This window comes from Phyllobates terribilis, unplaced genomic scaffold, assembly GCF_046119375.1.
Source record: "Phyllobates terribilis strain yellow unplaced genomic scaffold, ASM4611937v1 Scaffold_9__5_contigs__length_417890890, whole genome shotgun sequence".
Lineage (NCBI taxonomy): Eukaryota > Metazoa > Chordata > Amphibia > Anura > Dendrobatidae > Phyllobates > Phyllobates terribilis.
In genome coordinates this window covers 198,883,203-198,897,897 of record NW_027362769.1, presented here as the reverse complement: position 1 = coordinate 198,897,897, position 14,695 = coordinate 198,883,203, and positions in this window count along the sequence as shown.

Sequence of the window (14,695 nt, the reverse complement as noted above, 5' to 3'; positions counted from 1 at the left end):
TGGATCTAGGGACTGTTCCCTGTTGATTACTGACTGGATCTAGGGACTGTTCCCCGTTGATTACTGACTGGATCTAGGGACTGTTCCCCGTTGATTACTGACTGGTTCTATGGACTGTTCCCCGTTGATTACTGACTGGATCTAGGGACTGTTCCCTGTTGATTACTGACTGGATCTAGGGACTGTTCCCCGTTGATTACTGACTGGATCTAGGGACTGTTCCCCGTTGATTACTGACTGGATCTAGGGACTGTTCCCCGTTGATTACTGACTGGTTCTATGGACTGTTCCCCGTTGATTACTGACTGGATCTAGGGACTGTTCCCCGTTGATTACTGACTGGATCTAAGGACTGTTCCCTGTTGATTACTGACTGGATCTAGGGACTGTTCCCCGTTGATTACTGACTGGATCTAGGGACTGTTCCCCGTTGATTACTGACTGGATCTAGGGACTGTTCCCCGTTGATTACTGACTGGTTCTATGGACTGTTCCCCGTTGATTACTGACTGGATCTAGGGACTGTTCCCCGTTGATTACTGACTGGATCTAGGGACTGTTCCCCGGTGATTTCTGACTGGTTTTAGGGACTGTTGCCCGGTGTAATGGTCTGTTGGGTAACATGAGAGGTTTGTGACCGGTGAGACCTTGGCCAGAATTCTGCATTGCTGCGATGTACAATTCACCCTTTGCTATGATAGTTGCAGTTGTGTAGACAGCCGTCAGTAGCCGCCTCACATCAGATTGAGCCGCCATTGTGTGATCCTCCTGATATCTATGGCGGGTGCAGACTCCGCTTGTATCTCACCCCCCGTATCTCTTACATGGAGCATTGACCCCCGCTCATAATCGTCCATAATTAGTAATTTACATGGAAATGGCAGATCTGGCTGATAGACCTGGTAACAATGAATGTATAATGAAGCGGTTCCCTCCCGCGCCTCCGCCGCCGCCTCCGCCTCCGCCGCCGCTCACAATGACAATATTTTTATTTCATCTGCGGATTGATTTCCAGGGCCGGATGAGGGTCTATTGTGGGTGTAAATGCGGGCGACGCGTCCAGCTGAGTATTTCCACTACAATCCCATTATCTAATCATTTCCAGGACAACTCTCCGCTGATAAACTCCCCCCTGTGAGCAGAGGTTAAGAGTCTAATTATTAATTATCTCCCTCCATCATTGATATGGAAATGAGAACACTGTGGGGCAGGGGGGCCACCGAGGAGACCCCTAATTTGTCAATAATCACTGTGGCCCGTGACCCTTAGCAGGGCAGCGGGTGAGGAGCTGATTTATCCCAGCGGCGCTGACAGCCGGAGCCTGAGCCGATAAAAGGAGGAATATTGGAGAAAGCAGGATGATGAATGGATGATGAATGGAGAACAAGGCGGCAGCTCATCATCTCATTACACACTCCGCTCTTCCCCCAAGAACTAATGTACCAAGTCATTGCCTCCCCTCGCTGCGGCTCAGGGATTTACTGCCACCACAACCTGCTGTCCCCCCCCTGCAGGGGCTCCGACAGCCCACCACACTCCGGGGACCCCTCCTCTTCTCAGCTCCTTAGTAATGACAGGAATCCCATGTTGGATTTTAGATACTTATCATTATTCTCCTCTGACCTTGTCCTCTGACTGATGAGAAGACCCTCAGACCCCAGAATAATGTAGAACTGGAGACTGCGGAGAGGAACCAAACTCCAAATGTATATATAGGACAATGGCAACGTGATATAAGATCTATGTGACAGTATCCCATGTGATATAGGATCTATGTGACAGTATCCGATGTGATATAAGATCTATGTGACAGTATCCGATGTGATATAGGATCTATGTGACAGTATCCGATGTGATATAGGATCTATGTGACAGTATCCAATGTGATATAGGATCTATGTGACAGTATCCGATGTGATATAAGATCTATGTGACAGTATCCAATGTGATATAGGATCTATGTGACAGTATCCGATGTGATATAAGATCTATGTGACAGTATCCGATGTGATATAAGATCTATGTGACAGTATCCGATGTGATATAAGATCTATGTGACAGTATCCGATGTGATATAGGATCTATGTGACAGTATCCGATGTGATATAGGATCTATGTGACAGTATCCGATGTGATATAGGATCTATGTGACAGTATCCGATGTGATATAAGATCTATGTGACAGTATCCGATGTGATATAAGATCTATGTGACAGTATCCAATGTGATATAAGATCTATGTGACAGTATCCGATGTGATATAGGATCTATGTGACAGTATCCGATGTGATATAGGATCTATGTGAGAGTATCCGATGTGATATAAGATCTATGTGACAGAATCCGATGTGATATAGGATCTATGTGACACTATCCGATGTGATATAGGATCTATGTGACAGTATGCGATATGATATAGGCTCTATGTGACAGTATCCGATGTGATATAAGATCTATGTGACAGTATCCGATGTGATATAAGATCTATGTGACAGTATCCGATGTGATATAGGATCTATGTGAGAGTATCCGATGTGATATAGGATCTATGTGACAGTATCCGATGTGATATAGGATCTATGTGACAGTATCCGATGTGATATAGGATCTATGTGACACTATCCGATGTGATATAGGATCTATGTGACAGTATCCGATGTGATATAAGATCTATGTGACAGTATCCGATGTGATATAAGATCTATGTGACAGTATCCGATGTGATAAAAGATCTATGTGACAGTATCCGATGTGATATAGGATCTATGTGACTGTATCCGATGTGATATAAGATCTATGTGACAGTATCCGATGTGATATAGGATCTATATGGCAGTATCCGATGTGATATAGGATCTATGTGACAGTATCCGATGTGATATAAGATCTATGTGATAGTATCCGATGTGATATAGGATCTATGTGACAGTATCCGATGTGATATAGGATCTATGTGACGGTATCCGATGTGATATAGGATCTATGTGACAGTATCCGATGTGATATAGGATCTATGTGACAGTATCCGATGTGATATAGGATCTATGTGACAGTATCCGATGTGATATAGGATCTATGTGACAGTATCCGATGTGATATAAGATCTATGTGACAGTATCCGATGTGATATAGGATCTATGTGACAGTATCCGATGTGATATAGGATCTATGTGACAGTATCCGATGTGATATAGGATCTATGTGACAGTATCCGATGTGATATAGGATCTATGTGACAGTATCCGATGTGATATAAGATCTATGTGACAGTATCCGATGTGATATAGGATCTATATGACAGTATCCGATGTGATATAAGATCTATGTGACAGTATCCGATGTGATATAGGATCTATGTGACAGTATCCGATGTGATATAAGATCTATGTGACAGTATCCGATGTGATATAGGATCTATGTGACAGTATCCGATGTAATATAAGATCTATGTGACAGTATCCGATGTGATATAAGATCTATGTGACAGGATCCGATGTGATATAGGATCTATATGACAGTATCCGATGTGATATAGGATCTATGTGACAGTATCCGATGTGATATAAGATCTATGTGACAGTATCCGATGTGATATAGGATCTATGTGACAGTATCCGATGTGATATAAGATCTATGTGACAGTATCCGATGTGATATAGGATCTATGTGACAGTATCCGATGTGATATAGGATCTATGTGACAGTATCCGATGTGATATAAGATCTATGTGACAGTATCCGATGTGATATAGGATCTATATGACAGTATCCGATGTGATATAGGATCTATGTGACAGTATCCGATGTGATATAGGATCTATATGGCAGTATCCGATGTGATATAGGATCTATATGGCAGTATCCGATGTGATATAGGATCTTTGTGACAGTATCGAATGTGATATAAGATCTATGTGACAGTATCCGATGTGATATAGGATCTATGTGACAGTATCCGATGTGATATAGGATCTATGTGACAGTATCCGATGTGATATAGGATCTATGTGACAGTATCCGATGTGATATAGGATCTATGTGACAGTATCCGATGTGATATAAGATCTATGTGACAGTATCCGATGTGATATAGGATCTTTGTGACAGTATCCGATGTGATATAAGATCTATGTGACAGTATCCGATGTGATATAGGATCTATATGGCAGTATCCGATGTGATATAGGATCTATATGGCAGTATCCGATGTGATATAGGATCTTTGTGACAGTATCCGATGTGATATAAGATCTATGTGACAGTATCCGATGTGATATAAGATCTATGTGACAGTATCCGATGTGATATAGGATCTATGTGACAGTATCCGATGTGATATAGGATCTATGTGACAGTATCCGATGTGATATAGGATCTATATGACAGTATCCGATGTGATATAAGATCTATGTGACAGTATCCGATGTGATATAGGATCTATGTGACAGTATCCGATGTGATATAAGATCTATGTGACAGTATCCGATGTGATATAGGATCTATGTGACAGTATCCGATGTGATATAGGATCTATGTGACAGTATCCGATGTGATATAGGATCTATGTGACAGTATCCGATGTGATATAGGATCTATGTGACTGTATCCAATGTGATATAGTATCTATGTGACAGTATCCAATGTGATATAAGATCTATGTGACAGTATCCGATGTGATATAGGATCTATGTGACAGTATCCGATGTGATATAAATCTATATGACAGTATCCGATGTGATATAGGATCTATGTGACAGTATCCGATGTGATATAAGATCTATGTGACAGTATCCGATGTGATATAGGATCTATGTGACAGTATCCGATGTGATATAAGATCTATGTGACAGTATCCGATGTGATATAAGATCTATGTGACAGTATCCGATGTGATATAGGATCTATGTGACGGTATCCGATGTGATATAAGATCTATGTGACAGTATCCGATGTGATATAGGATCTATGTGACAGTATCCGATGTGATATAAGATCTATGTGACAGTATTCGATGTGATATAGGATCTATGTGACAGTATCCGATGTGATATAAGATCTATGTGACTATATCCGATGTGATATAGGATCTATGTGACAGTATCCGATGTGATATAGGATCTATGTGAGAGTATCCGATGTGATATAAGATCTATGTGACAGAATCCGATGTGATATAGGATCTATGTGACACTATCCGATGTGATATAGGATCTATGTGACAGTATCCGATGTGATATAGGCTCTATGTGACAGTATCCGATGTGATATAAGATCTATGTGACAGTATCCGATGTGATATAGGATCTATGTGACAGTATCCGATGTGATATAGGATCTATGTGACAGTATCCGATATGATATAGGCTCTATGTGACAGTATCCGATGTGATATAAGATCTATGTGACAGTATCCGATGTGATATAAGATCTATGTGACAGTATCCGATGTGATATAGGATCTATGTGAGAGTATCCGATGTGATATAGGATCTATGTGACAGTATCCGATGTGATATAGGATCTTTGTGACAGTATCCGATGTGATATAAGATCTATGTGACAGTATCCGATGTGATATAGGATCTATGTGACAGTATCCGATGTGATATAGGATCTATGTGACAGTATCCGATGTGATATAGGATCTATATGACAGTATCCGATGTGATATAAGATCTATGTGACAGTATCCGATGTGATATAGGATCTATGTGACAGTATCCGATGTGATATAAGATCTATGTGACAGTATCCGATGTGATATAGGATCTATGTGACAGTATCCGATGTGATATAGGATCTATGTGACAGTATCCGATGTGATATAGGATCTATATGACAGTATCCGATGTGATATAAGATCTATGTGACAGTATCCGATGTGATATAGGATCTATGTGACAGTATCCGATGTGATATAAGATCTATGTGACAGTATCCGATGTGATATAGGATCTATGTGACAGTATCCGATGTGATATAGGATCTATGTGACAGTATCCGATGTGATATAGGATCTATGTGACAGTATCCGATGTGATATAGGATCTATGTGACTGTATCCGATGTGATATAGTATCTATGTGACAGTATCCAATGTGATATAAGATCTATGTGACAGTATCCGATGTGATATAGGATCTATGTGACAGTATCCGATGTGATATAAATCTATATGACAGTATCCGATGTGATATAGGATCTATGTGACAGTATCCGATGTGATATAAGATCTATGTGACAGTATCCGATGTGATATAGGATCTATGTGACAGTATCCGATGTGATATAAGATCTATTTGACAGTATCCGATGTGATATAGGATCTATGTGACGGCATCCGATGTGATATAAGATCTATGTGACAGTATCCGATGTGATATAGGATCTATGTGACAGTATCCGATGTGATATAAGATCTATGTGACAGTATCCGATGTGATATAGGATCTATGTGACAGTATCCGATGTGATATAGGATCTATGTGAGAGTATCCGATGTGATCTAAGATCTATGTGACAGAATCCGATGTGATATAGGATCTATGTGACACTATCCGATGTGATATAGGATCTATGTGACAGTATCCGATGTGATATAGGCTCTATGTGACAGTATCCGATGTGATATAAGATCTATGTGACAGTATCCGATGTGATATAGGATCTATGTGACAGTATCCGATGTGATATAGGATCTATGTGACAGTATCCGATATGATATAGGCTCTATGTGACAGTATCCGATGTGATATAAGATCTATGTGACAGTATCCGATGTGATATAAGATCTATGTGACAGTATCCGATGTGATATAGGATCTATGTGAGAGTATCCGATGTGATATAGGATCTATGTGACAGTATCCGATGTGATATAGGATCTATGTGACAGTATCCGATATGATATAGGCTCTATGTGACAGTATCCGATGTGATATAAGATCTATGTGACAGTATCCGATGTGATATAGGATCTATGTGAGAGTATCCGATGTGATATAGGATCTATGTGACAGTATCCGATGTGATATAGGATCTATGTGACAGTATCCGATGTGATATAGGATCTATGTGACACTATCCGATGTGATATAGGATCTATGTGACAGTATCCGATGTGATATAAGATCTATGTGACAGTATCCGATGTGATATAAGATCTATGTGACAGTATCCGATGTGATATAAGATCTATGTGACAGTATCCGATGTGATATAGGATCTATGTGACTGTATCCGATGTGATATAAGATCTATGTGACAGTATCCGATGTGATATAGGATCTATATGACAGTATCCGATGTGATATAGGATCTATGTGACAGTATCCGATGTGATATAGGATCTATGTGACTGTATCCGATGTGATATAAGATCTATATGGCAGTATCCGATGTGATATAGGATCTATATGGCAGTATCCGATGTGATATAGGATCTTTGTGACAGTATCCGATGTGATATAAGATCTATGTGACAGTATCCGATGTGATATAGGATCTATGTGACTGTATCCGATGTGATATAAGATCTATATGGCAGTATCCGATGTGATATAGGATCTATATGGCAGTATCCGATGTGATATAGGATCTTTGTGACAGTATCCGATGTGATATAAGATCTATGTGACAGTATCCGATGTGATATAAGATCTATGTGACGGTATCCGATGTGATATAGGATCTATGTGACAGTATCCGATGAGATATAGGATCTATGTGACAGTATCCGATGTGATATAGGATCTATGTGACAGTATCCGATGTGATATAGGATCTATGTGACAGTATCCGATGTGATATAAGATCTATGTGACAATATCCGATGTGATATAGGATCTATATGACAGTATCCGATGTGATATAAGATCTATGTGACAGTATCCGATGTGATATAGGATCTATGTGACAGTATCCGATGTGATATAAGATCTATGTGACAGTATCCGATGTGATATAGGCTCTATGTGACAGTATCCGATGTGATATAAGATCTATGTGACAGTATCCGATGTGATATAGGATCTATGTGACAGTATCCGATGTGATATAGAATCTATGTGACAGTATCCGATATGATATAGGCTCTATGTGACAGTATCCGATGTGATATAAGATCTATGTGACAGTATCCGATGTGATATAAGATCTATGTGACAGTATCCGATGTGATATAGGATCTATGTGAGAGTATCCGATGTGATATAGGATCTATGTGACAGTATCCGATGTGATATAGGATCTATGTGACAGTATCCGATATGATATAGGCTCTATGTGACAGTATCCGATGTGATATAAGATCTATGTGACAGTATCCGATGTGATATAGGATCTATGTGAGAGTATCCGATGTGATATAGGATCTATGTGACAGTATCCGATGTGATATAGGATCTATGTGACAGTATCCGATGTGATATAGGATCTATGTGACACTATCCGATGTGATATAGGATCTATGTGACAGTATCCGATGTGATATAAGATTTATGTGACAGTATCCGATGTGATATAAGATCTATGTGACAGTATCCGATGTGATATAAGATCTATGTGACAGTATCCGATGTGATATAGGATCTCTGTGACTGTATCCGATGTGATATAAGATCTATGTGACAGTATCCGATGTGATATAGGATCTATATGGCAGTATCCGATGTGATATAGGATCTTTGTGACAGTATCCGATGTGATATAAGATCTATGTGACAGTATCCGATGTGATATAAGATCTATGTGACGGTATCCGATGTGATATAGGATCTATGTGACAGTATCCGATGTGATATAGGATCTATGTGACAGTATCCGATGTGATATAGGATCTATGTGACAGTATCCGATGTGATATAGGATCTATGTGACAGTATCCGATGTGATATAGGATCTATATGACAGTATCCGATGTGATATAAGATCTATGTGACAGTATCCGATGTGATATAGGATCTATGTGACAGTATCCGATGTGATATAAGATCTATGTGACAGTATCCGATGTGATATAGGATCTATGTGACAGTATCCGATGTGATATAAGATCTATGTGACAGTATCCGATGTGATATAAGATCTATGTGACAGTATCCGATGTGATATAGGATCTATATGACAGTATCCGATGTGATATAGGATCTATGTGACAGTATCCGATGTGATATAGGATCTATGTGACAGTATCCGATGTGATATAAGATCTATGTGACAGTATCCGATGTGATATAGGATCTATATGACAGTATCCGATGTGATATAGGATCTATGTGACAGTATCCGATGTGATATAGGATCTATGTGACAGTATCCGATGTGATATAAGATCTATGTGACAGTATCCGATGTGATATAGGATCTATATGGCAGTATCCGATGTGATATAGGATCTATATGGCAGTATCCGATGTGATATAGGATGTTTGTGACAGTATCCGATGTGATATAAGATCTATGTGACAGTATCCGATGTGATATAAGATCTATGTGACAGTATCCGATGTGATATAGGATCTATGTGACAGTATCCGATGTGATATAGGATCTATGTGACAGTATCCGATGTGATATAGGATCTATGTGACAGTATCCGATGTGATATAAGATCTATGTGACAGTATCCGATGTGATATAGGATCTATATGACAGTATCCGATGTGATATAAGATCTATGTGACAGTATCCGATGTGATATAGGATCTATGTGACAGTATCCGATGTGATATAAGATCTATGTGACAGTATCCGATGTGATATAGGATCTATGTGACAGTATCCGATGTGATATAAGATCTATGTGACAGTATCCGATGTGATATAAGATCTATGTGACAGTATCCGATGTGATATAGGATCTATATGACAGTATCCGATGTGATATAGGATCTATGTGACAGTATCCGATGTGATATAGGATCTATGTGACAGTATCCGATGTGATATAAGATCTATGTGACAGTATCCGATGTGATATAGGATCTATATGACAGTATCCGATGTGATATAGGATCTATGTGACAGTATCCGATGTGATATAGGATCTATGTGACAGTATCAGATGTGATATAAGATCTATGTGACAGTATCCGATGTGATATAGGATCTATATGGCAGTATCCAATGTGATATAGGATCTATATGGCAGTATCCGATGTGATATAGGATCTTTGTGACAGTATCCGATGTGATATAAGATCTATGTGACAATATCCGATGTGATATAAGATCTATGTGACAGTATCCGATGTGATATAGGATCTATGTGACAGTATCCGATGTGATATATGATCTATGTGACAGTATCTGATGTGATATAGGATCTATATGACAGTATCCGATGTGATATAATATCTATGTGACTGTATCCGATGTGATATAGGATCTATGTGACAGTATCCGATGTGATATAAGATCCATGTGACAGTATCCGATGTGATATAGGATCTATGTGACAGTATCCGATGTGATATAAGATCTATATGACAGTATCTGATGTGATATAAGATCTATGTGACAGTATCCGATGTGATATAGGATCTATGTGACAGTATCCGATGTGATATAAGATCTATGTGACAGTATCCGATGTGCTATAGGATCTATGTGACAGTATCCGATGTGATATAGGATCTATGTGACAGTATCCAATGTGATATAAGATCTATGTGACAGTATCCGATGTGATATAGGATCTATGTGACAGTATCCGATGTGATATATGATCTATGTGACAGTATCTGATGTGATATAGGATCTATATGACAGTATCCGATGTGATATAATATCTATGTGACTGTATCCGATGTGATATAGGATCTATGTGACAGTATCCGATGTGATATAAGATCTATGTGACAGTATCCGATGTGATATAGGATCTATGTGACAGTATCCGATGTGATATAGGATCTATATGACAGTATCCGATGTGATATAATATCTATGTGACAGTATCCGATGTGATATAGGATCTATGTGACAGTATCCGATGTGATATAAGATCTATGTGACAGTATCCGATGTGATATAGGATCTATGTGACAGTATCCGATGTGATATAGGATCTATGTGACAGTATCCGATGTGATATAAATCTATATGACAGTATCCGATGTGATATAGGATCTATGTGACAGTATCCGATGTGATATAAGATCTATGTGACAGTATCCGACATGATATAAGATCTATGTGACAGTATCCGATGTGATATAGGATCTAAGTGACAGTATCCGATATGATATAGGCTCTATGTGACAGTATCCGATGTGATATAAGATCTATGTGACAGTATCCGATGTGATATAGGATCTATGTGAGAGTATCCGATGTGATATAGGATCTATGTGACAGTATCCGATGTGATATAGGATCTATGTGACAGTATCCGATGTGATATAGGATCTATGTGACACTATCCGATGTGATATAGGATCTATGTGACAGTATCCGATGTGATATAAGATCTATGTGACATTATCCGATGTGATATAAGATCTATGTGACAGTATCCGATGTGATATAAGATCTATGTGACAGTATCCGATGTGATATAGGATCTATGTGACACTATCCGATGTGATATAGGATCTATGTGACAGTATCCGATGTGATATAAGATCTATGTGACAGTATCCGATGTGATATAAGATCTATGTGACTGTATCCGATGTGATATAAGATCTATGTGACAGTATCCGATGTGATATAGGATCTATATGGCAGTATCCGATGTGATATAGGATCTATATGGCAGTATCCGATGTGATATAGGATCTTTGTGACAGTATCCGATGTGATATAAGATCTATGTGACAGTATCCGATGTGATATAAGATCTATGTGACGCTATCCGATGTGATATAGGATCTATGTGACAGTATCCGATGTGATATAGGATCTATGTGACAGTATACGATGTGATACAGGATCTATGTGACAGTATCCGATGTGAAATAGGATCTATGTGACAGTATCCGATGTGATATAAGATCTATGTGACAGTATCCGATGTGATATAGGATCTATGTGACAGTATCCGATGTGATATAAGATCTATGTGACAGTATCCGATGTGATATAGGATCTATGTGACAGTATCCGATGTGATATAAGATCTATGTGACAGTATCCGATGTGATATAAGATCTATTTGACAGTATCCGATGTGATATAGGATCTATGTGACAGTATCCGATGTGATATAGGATCTATGTGACAGTATCCGATGTGATATAAGATCTATGTGACAGTATCCGATGTGATATAGGATCTATATGACAGTATCCGATGTGATATAGGATCTATGTGACAGTATCCGATGTGATATAAGATCTATGTGACAGTATCCGATGTGATATAAGATCTATGTGACAGTATCCGATGTGATATAGGATCTATATGGCAGTATCCGATGTGATATCTGATCTATATGGCAGTATCCGATGTGATATAGGATCTTTGTGACAGTATCCGATGTGATATAAGATCTATGTGACAGTATCCAATGTGATATAAAATCTATGTGACAGTATCCGATGTGATATAGGATCTATGTGACAGTATCCGATGTGATATAGGATCTATGTGACAGTATCCGATGTGATATAGGATCTATGTGACAGTATCCGATGTGATATAGGATCTATATGACAGTATCCGATGTGATATAAGATCTATGTGACAGTATCCGATGTGATATAGGATCTTTGTGACAGTATCCGATGTGATAGAAGATCTATGTGACAGTATCCGATGTGATATAGGATCTATATGGCAGTATCCGATGTGATATAGGATCTATATGGCAGTATCCGATGTGATATAGGATCTTTGTGACAGTATCCGATGTGATATAAGATCTATGTGACAGTATCCGATGTGATATAAGATCTATGTGACAGTATCTGATGTGATATAGGATCTATGTGACAGTATCCGATGTGATATAGGATCTATGTGACAGTATCCGATGTGATATAGGATCTATATGACAGTATCCGATGTGATATAAGATCTATGTGACAGTATCCGATGTGATATAGGATCTATGTGACAGTATCCGATGTGATATAAGATCTATGTGACAGTATCCGATGTGATATAGGATCTATATGACAGTATCCGATGTGATATAGGATCTATGTGACAGTATCCAATGTGATATAAGATCTATGTGACAGTATCCGATGTGATATAGGATCTATGTGACAGTATCCGATGTGATATAAATCTATATGACAGTATCCGATGTGATATAGGATCTATGTGACAGTATCCGATGTGATATAAGATCTATGTGACAGTATCCGACATGATATAAGATCTATGTGACAGTATCCGATGTGATATAGGATCTATGTGACAGTATCCGATGTGATATAAGATCTATGTGACAGTTTCCGATGTGATATAGGATCTATGTGACAGTATCTGATGTGATATAGGATCTATGTGACGGTATCCGATGTGATATAGGATCTATGTGACAGTATCCGATGTGATATAGGATCTATGTGACAGTATCCGATGTGATATAGGATGTATATGACAGTATCCGATGTGATATAGGATCTATGTGACAGTATCCGATGTGATATAGGATCTATGTGACAGTATCCGATGTGATATAAGATCTATGTGACAGTATCCGATGTGATATAGGATCTATATGACAGTATCCGATGTGATATAGGATCTATGTGACAGTATCCGATGTGATATAGGATCTATGTGACAGTATCCGATGTGATATAGGATCTATATGGCAGTATCCGATGTGATATAAGATCTATGTGACAGTATCCGATGTGATATAGGATCTATATGGCAGTATCCGATGTGATATAGGATCTTTGTGACAGTATCCGATGTGATATAAGATCTATGTGACAGTATCCGATGTGATATAGGATCTATGTGACAGTATCCGATGTGATATAAGATCTATGTGACAGTTTCCGATGTGATATAGGATCTATGTGACAGTATCTGATGTGATATAGGATCTATGTGACGGTATCCGATGTGATATAAGATCTATGTGACAGTATCCGATGTGATATAGGATCTATGTGACAGTATCCGATGTGATATAATATCTATGTGACAGTATCCGATGTGATATAGGATCTATGTGACAGTATCCGATGTGATATAAGATCTATGTGACTATATCCGATGTGAAATAAGATCTATGTGACAGTATCCGATGTGATATAAGATCTATGTGACAGTATCCGATGTGATATAGGATCTATGTGACAGTATCCGATGTGATATAGGATCTATGTGAGAGTATCCGATGTGATATAAGATCTATGTGACAGAATCCGATGTGATATAGGATCTATGTGACACTATCCGATGTGATATAGGATCTATGTGACAGTATCCGATGTGATATAGGCTCTATGTGACAGTATCCGATGTGATATAAGATCTATGTGACAGTATCCGATGTGATATAGGATCTATGTGACAGTATCCGATGTGATATAGGATCTATGTGACAGTATCCGATATGATATAGGCTCTATGTGACAGTATCCGATGTGATATAAGATCTATGTGACAGTATCCGATGTGATATAAGATCTATGTGACAGTATCCGATGTGATATAGGATCTATGTGAGAGTATCCGATGTGATATAGGATCTATGTGACAGTATCCGATGTGATATAGGATC